At 27.9% G+C, this 8,282-nt stretch overlaps 2 protein-coding genes across 6 annotated transcripts in view; both read right to left on the bottom strand.

The window, feature by feature from the left end:
* Ntan1 (N-terminal amidohydrolase 1) overlaps window positions 1-4,266 on the bottom strand; it is a 91,934-nt gene extending 87,668 nt beyond the window's left edge. For 3 of the 5 annotated variants that reach the window (XM_067051716.1, XM_067051720.1, XM_067051721.1), the window contains exon 1: window positions 4,117-4,266. The gene's annotated coding sequence lies outside the window, so the exon portion shown is untranslated. Of the gene's footprint in view, window positions 1-3,926; window positions 3,998-4,107 lie in introns of those variants that run through there. The other 2 variants (XM_067051717.1, XM_067051718.1) reach the window with 2 other exon arrangements.
* The window catches only part of oxt (Xylosyltransferase oxt), a 48,070-nt gene that overhangs the window by 9,534 nt on the left and 30,254 nt on the right, over window positions 1-8,282 (bottom strand). The window lies entirely within an intron of this gene.

Genomic DNA, 8,282 nt, shown 5'->3' with positions numbered 1-8,282 from the left:
ATTCTACTATATTAATTATATATTAAATTATAAATTTAATAATTAAATTAACCATATTATATTATATTATTACTAAGCGCTGCGTGCTGAAGACTCGCCCTAACAACCACCCCGGAGGACATAACTCTCACGTATCAGAAGGCGCTATCTCCTAGAGAGAGAGAGGACACCCTAATATATACGCCCGCTAACCGAGCAGAATTAACGAGCCCTTAACTAAATTCCAACTGTAGAACCGTAGGACCTCGTAGTTAAGCCCTAGAATGAAGATAAGATAGCCTCGTCGTATAATTGGTCTCCTCTCTCCTCTACTCATGGGAATGAATCGGCTGTATCTTTAAACTTAGTTAAAACCGGCTTTAGCATTTAGAACATCGTTATACTAAATTTTTACACGGAACCTTTACCATAACCTGGTTGTGAAAATGCAGAAACACGAAGTCCAATAACCTTATAAAGGGTATTATAAAATTAACGTTAGTTTTCAATTGGCTACCATTCGTTTAGTAAAGTGTTGGCAGCTCTCTTAGAAAAAATGATACTTTAGGATTAGTAAAAACGAAGCCGTGCATAATAGAACAATGTTTTTTTATAATATTTTAGGCTCATTTGCTGGATGAGTTGAGCATTTATTTAATAAGTTTAAGTGAATTACTCCACCATAATAATTTAATTATTTATAATAATTATTATTTTTAATTTATCTTTTGCAAAGTTTCGTGCCCATCACCCCATCATTCAGACACTCATAACATTATTATTTTCTCCAATTTCAAATTATATAAATTAATTTAGCCTCCTTATTCAGTCTTATATATATATATATATACATATAAATCACAACAATTATTATTGCTATTTGATGATTTTAACAACTTAACTTGTGCACTGGAGTTAATTCGAGGGCACTAAACAGGCTAAACTGTGCACACTCCAGATAATTCGAGCAGCGTTGTATTATACTGCTATAATTTTTCACAATCGAATGTAATCGAAAATTGAAAATAACAATAAAATAAATTACAATAATTTATTCTATTTAATAATCCTTTAGATATCAAAATCCAAAATTAAAATATTTTAATCATTTTTGTGTTTTTTTAGCCAAAAGAATATTCTAAATTGTGTTTTTTTTTTTTTACATTAAAAAAGTTTGATGTTTTTTGGCCGGTTTAAAAAAAAAAAAAAAAATGCGTTAAGGAGTTAAAACACTAATTTCGTATGTACAATAAGGATAACCTTATTTTATATATGAATTTTTATTTATTTATTATGTTATATTACATTTTGTCATATTTTTAGACAATGGTAACATGGATGACATAGCTCATTCACACCATATTCACAAATATATAATTTAAATGATAAAAAAATAAGAAATAGAAGAGAAGGAAAAAATTAAACAAATTAAAAAAAAAAATTAAACTTCAAGTAAAATAATATCTTAAATACAATTATTCCTATTCACAATATGAATTACAATATGCCTGGGGAACCACGCATCGAGCAAAACTATAAGGTTTGTGAAGTTTTGTTATTTTTTAATATAAAAATGTCATCATATTATCAGAATCAATACACGGCTTATAAAACAAAATATATACATGAAATAAGAAAAGTAAATTTAATTAAGAATAAATTGGAGAATTGACAAATAAATTAAAGAACAGATGTGATGAGGATGATCAGTGATGATCAGACTCGAATCTGGGCCTGGGAATCAAGAGTGCAGTACCTTACTCACTGAGCTTCTCAATCCAATTAATATTAATAATTCAAAATATGCTTTATTAGATTACATACACTTCAATCGAGTTCCTGATGGAATTAAACATTTTTAAATATATAACTTATTTAAAAAATGTATTTATAAAAAACTGGTACAGTATATATTGAAAATAATATTGATTAAAGAAAACTTCAAATTTTCCTACAAACTGAACCATTTATTCTTTAGTTTACGTTAGTGTCCGAAATAAAAAAAAATGATAATAATCTAACTGTTTCACTGGATTCATTTCAAAGTGGACAACCCAGAACAAAATAAAAACAAAATCGCAGAAAATTCCCATTTTTAACAATCAGTGCTCTATGCTTCAACAATAAAAAAAGTTTTATTTTTAAAATGTTTCTGCAGATGAGAAATTTATAACAAATAAGCTTGATATGATAAAAATGTCGCTTGCAATAAAGTCTTTAGTAGTGTTCCTTAATTTTATTTGGTTTTTGAATAACTCTCAATGTCACAAAACAATATATCTAGGCTGTTTTCTTTGACCAACAATGAAAACAATATTTAAGAAGACAAAATCAAAAAAATTTTTTTTATCACAGTATTCATTACTTTGCATTAAGAAAACCAATATGTCGAAAATTTCTTAAGAGCTAAAACATCATTACAGAAAATATGTACCCAATAAATAAAAATATTTAATATATAATTAGCATCATTTTTCCTGCTTTAATTATTTTTATTAAAAGTTTTTGAAATTATTGTATTATTAAAAATTATTTTTCTTGATTTTAATCTCACCACAGATGGATTACTCTAAAATGTACAGCAGTAAACAAATATATTTGGGCAGCAGTACTGCCTCTTAATAAATAAAGCATTTCTCTTTTGAGCGACAGAAGAACTTTTAAAAAGATATACCGCCATAAGCAATTCAGTTCAATTGGAAAGTAGCACACAAATACAAAAATGACTCTAAAGGAAATTGAACAATTAAGCATCTATTAATATACATTAAAAAAAAATTATTGTGCCAAGTAGTAAAACTGTTTCATCTAAAAATTTTGCCTTTAACATACTGGTTAATAGACTAATTATAAATATAAGAAAAACACATTTTGATCATTGAAACACAATTATCTTATATTTAATCAAGTACCATTTCATAACTAAGAAACTACAGTAATAGGAAAAGTAAAATAATAAACTTTAAAATTGCATCGAAAAGTATAATGAAGTGATAAAATATAAAAGAATAAAAAGAAAAGAAAATCTACTCTAACCATAACATTAAAAGCACTTATCATGTTTTATTCATGGAAAAGAGCTTAGGAAGCATACAGTAATTTATATGCTTTCTCTGAGAATTCTCCGGTATGAGATAAAAGCTGCTGGCCTCTTGGCCTCTATTCTAAATATTATACTTCCTAGAGCAAAGAAATATAAAAATCAAACTAAGTGAAAACAAATCGAACATCATTATTAATTAAAGCACTGAACAGTATTTATGAAAAAGTTCAATTAAATAACTTATTATGATCATAAGTAAAACATTACACACATACATCTGAATTTTTACCCTAAATTATGGAAAACTGGTAAACAGGCATAATTATAATATATCCTTAGATTACACATACAAATGTGAGTAGACAGGCTAACAGACATAATCATTTGAAGGATAAACATTTAGTAACAACAATAGAATTTAATAATCAACAAATATGAATTTAAAAAGGAATCAACATTTATAGTATACTTTAAAAATGTACTATATATCAGACTACTCATTCATCATCTGTAAAAAACATATTCTATTCAATATATCAGTTTGAAATAACCAAAATAGCAATCAGTATATACCGAGAAAAGTTATCAGCCGATAACTTTAATAAACATAATCATGATATTCATAAAAAGAAAATATGGTTGAGTAAATTATTAATCCAATTCATATAAAAAATCTCTCAGTTAAATCACATAAACTTGAATACAACAGGTAAGATACATTTAATTTTACCAAAAATTATTAAGAGTATAGTTCGTTTAAAATTAAGGCCATGTAAAACTAGATCAATTGTTTCGTGAAGAGAATAGGAACTGCCATTTGAAATTCAAATGCCTGCATTTTTAAACATCCTGCATAACTTAATAAACAAAACACAGAAACTCTATTTGTTATTCAAAAACTAACCTGATAGGATGTTGGAATGTGCTAGAAGTGCAAGTAATATTGGATAATAACTATAAATTTTATAATGATACAACTGAATTTCAAAATACTTTTTTATCTTTCAAATGACATATCACAAAAAACACTATCTAAGATCAAATGATAACTTGAAAGATAGCTATTATCATATTAAATCCAATACCTTAATTACCTGGACGGAGTATATATTCTTCTTCTAGACGAGAACTAAATCGTCAAGGAATATAATAGAAATCAACAGGTATACGAACAGAAAAAAGGTTAACGGACACGACTGAATAAGGTTAAACTACTCCGGACGACAAACACAACAGCTGGCAGCCAAGTTAGAACTGGCGGTTTTCTCTTCCTTACCAGGAGGTAGCACCACTGTTCGCTCTCTAATTCCATTGGTCAAAGTCCTTATGGAGGGAGTTCACTGATTTTAAAAAATTGAAATGACAAAATCTTTTTAATAAACATGTTTTTCAAAATAAAACCCACTAATAAAAGAGTCCGATGCATAAACTCCAACCTATAAAATATCAGCAAATAATTTCAAAATTAATAAAAGAAAGATAACTGGATAGACTAAACATAACGGATGAAGACTGCTTGGATGGGGAGCATTTTGGGAATAAACTAAAATAGGTTGGGGTTCTTGTGGGAAAGAAGGAGAGAAGAGGGAGAAAATGAACTGAAGATGAGCGAGAGGATTAGTCCAGGAGGATGAAAGGGTATTGGAGTAGAAGGAAGGTGGATGGTGTGAGGATGAATCGAAAATTATATTCGCATGGTCCTTGCACGTGAAAAATGGCCGGTTCGTGAAAAAAAAAATTAAAGATAGTCCAGATGTTTAATGAAGTACTTCATTTCAGCTCCTGTGGTTCTGCTTATCTGCTTGTCAAGCATGATCCAGGTCTAACTCCTCAAGGGAAGAGTAGGGTGGAATACTGACTGGTAAATATAAAGCTTGATTTCGAACCCAATATCTCAATAACGAATGATTCTGTTACATATACTATGATAGATCTGGTTAGCTATAATAATTATATCTGCTATTTCTCGATCAATATTTCCCAGTCTATATTGTTGTCCAAGCAGTTGAAGTTCTTGACTACTTCGAGAACCTCATCATTACAATCCTCATCTCAGGGAAAAGACAGTAACTTATAGTATAACAGCTGGGAAGAAAAAAAAAAGGCAGTTATCTCACCCCAATTTTACTTTAATGAAAACTATGTATAATTAATAGTCAAAATTGATGAGTCTGCCAAGTATAGGTAGGGGGAATAAAAAATGGCGGGTGTTTCAAAACCTTAAAAAACACTATAATCTTTCATTTCAGTTATCTTAAAAACTACCAACAACACTAGAAAATCTAAGAGAACATTATTTAAAGAAGAGTATATTTGCTGAAATATTAGCCCTAAAAGAGCTATTTACGTCCAATAGTTCTCGAGATACAGCTTTTTAAAAAGCTAAATTTCTTAAAAATCTACTGAAAGATTACTAATTTGTTAATTTATTTTGAGAAATCTATATCTCAGGAACTATGTGACGTACAGATGTCTATTAGCACTCAAATTAAAGCTAGTTTAATGGGCTATGAAGTAGTTTATGACGTTTTTCGTCGTAGGAATAGTAGTTTTCATGATATTTGTCAAAATAAATTGATTTATAGTTGTTCCCGTAATAAGTTTGATTTATAATAAACTTTATTTCAGAAACCATAAGCCGTACAGATCTCTGCAGCACTCAAATAAGAGCTAGTTAAATTTACTATAAAATAGTTTCTGACTTTTATCTTTGTAGGATTAGTAGTTTTTATGATATTTGACAAAATAAACTCACAAAATGTTAATTTATAGTTGTTCATATAAAATGTTTTATTTTTGAAAAAATATACCTCTAGAACAATAAGACGTACATATGTATGTCTGACAGCACTCAAAATAAAGGAAATTTAATTTAATATAAAGTGGTTTATGACACGTATCTTCGTAGAGGTAGTAGTTTTTATGATATTCGCATATGAATATGAATTTGGCACATGATAATTATCTCGCACACAGATACCACTTTGGTTTCATAAAATTCACTAATAGAAAATATCCATAGACACGTTGTAATGTGAAATTTTCTAGTAACAAACTTTGGAAATAGTTATTGTTTTACCAGCTACATTTAAAATTATTATGAATTCGTTTCTGCAAACAGCGTTCTATGACCATTTATTTTTACAATGTTTTGCTAAGCAAATATCATATAATTAGGAGCTCACAGGAAAGATTTAACCGAAGTTGGTTACGTTCCAGGTAGTTTTAGTGATAATTTGTGGCTTCGAAGCCACAAAAAAAATGCGAATGAAGAATTTTTTTTTTGTTGAATATTATAAAGTCATGTAAGAATAAAATAAAAATATAAAATTGCAAACAGTACACATCCTTTATAATGGAATTCTCCAGTATCGAATTGACATTTTTTATATAATTATCCGTAAGTAGAATAGGACATTGTTCCTATTTAAGGAACGTTACAGTTTTTCGACAAATGACACACTATTCATTCAATTTTTTTTTAAATTACAAAAAAAACAATTTTTATTTCTTAATAGATAGTTACATTTGGGATATTAAAAACGAATCATTGGTTAACAATACGAGTTAATGTAAATATAGAGGGAAGCAAAAAAAATTAAACTGTTCAAAATACTACAATTTCATAAAGTTGTGAACTCAATTCCGGTGATGCTAGGAAACAAGAAAAAAATGTTTAGCTTATTTAAATTAAATCTGAAAATGTTATTTACTTGAGGGAATAATTTTTTTCCTGTTTCCTATTGTCTCCTGAACTGAGTAAGAAAATCCATGAAATTTTAGCTTTTTTGAAAACTTGTAATGTCGTGTTATAGCGGGGTTCACTGCATTTTGTTTTTAGTTTCAGAATCATTTCCAGGTTTTTATCAGGATAATAAAGTTTCTTCACAATATTGTTCCCTTGCTTATTATTATTATTATTTTATTTTTTTTGTCTATATTAATTTTTATTTTATTTTTTCTAAACAATGGAAAGGTTTTTCTTGTAGTGAAAGTAGTCGAGTAGTTAGTGTACGAATGAAGAAGATATTGATCAAGACAAACTGAGTCCATTCATTTCAAATAAAGTACGCGGTGAAGTATGTCTAAGCTCAAATAATAAAAAAGAGTTCCTCCTACAGTAAATCACACTGCAGTTTCTCTTTTGTATCACAAATAACAAAAATGATTTTTTTTCTTTTCTTTGTAATAGAAAAGCTGTAATCGGTTATTTCCTTCACTCTAAAATCATTATAAAACCAATATCTAAGCTATTTTTATTATTTGAACTTCGACATACTTCACCACGCACGTTATTAAAAAAAAAAAAAAAAAAAAGCAAGGGAACAATATTGTAAAGAAATTGTATTGTCTTGATCAAAACTTAAAAATGATACTGAAACTAAAAACAAAATGCAGTGAACCTCGCTTTAACGCGACATTACAAGTTTTCAAAAACATAGCAAACAAAAAGCTACAATTTCATGGATTTTTCTACTCAATTAAGGTGACAATGGGAAACAGTAAAAAATGTATTTGCCCAATTAAATAATATTTTCAAATTTTATTTAATTATAATTAAATGAAATATTAAATTAAGCTAAAATTGTTTTTTTTTTGTTTCCTAGTATCACCTGTATTGAGTTAAAAAACTTTATGACATTATATTTTTTGGAACAATTAGATTTGTTCTGCTCTCCTCTATATTTACATAAACTCGTAACGTAAAACCATAACTTTTTTTTCTAATATTCCAAATATATTAGGCAAAAATAATAGTTTTAAAAAGTTGAATACAAAGTGTGTTATTTATCATCAAACTGTAATGTTCCTAGATGGAAACAATATCATATTCTACTTTTGAATGATTCTCAAAAAAATGTCAATTTAAGTGATATTGGAGAATTATACCATAAACGATATTTCTTAAGAACATATTTTATTATTATTATTAAGTTCTTCCATGTCTGTTTATAATATTCAATAAAAATAAAATCCATTATCTTCAATCAAATTTCCTTTTTGTGGTCTCAAAGCCACAAATTATCACTAAAACCACCTGTGACTAACCAGTTTTGGTTAAAACTTCTCTGTGAACTCCTAATTATGTTCTTTGTATGGGAAAACCTTGGAAAAATAAAAAATCATAGAACAATTCTTTCACTAACGAGTTCATAATAATTTTAAATGCAGCTGGTAAAACAATAACTTATTCTAAAGTTGGTTACCAGAAAAATTCACATTTATGGACACGCGTCCATTGATATTTTCTATTAGTGAA

The sequence above is a fragment of the Halyomorpha halys genome, unplaced genomic scaffold (assembly GCF_000696795.3).
Source record: "Halyomorpha halys isolate HHAL.00 unplaced genomic scaffold, Hhal_1.1 Scaffold143.1, whole genome shotgun sequence".
NCBI lineage: Eukaryota > Metazoa > Arthropoda > Insecta > Hemiptera > Pentatomidae > Halyomorpha > Halyomorpha halys.
Note: the sequence above shows the minus strand (reverse complement) of the source record. Positions and strands in the feature narration are given on the sequence as shown.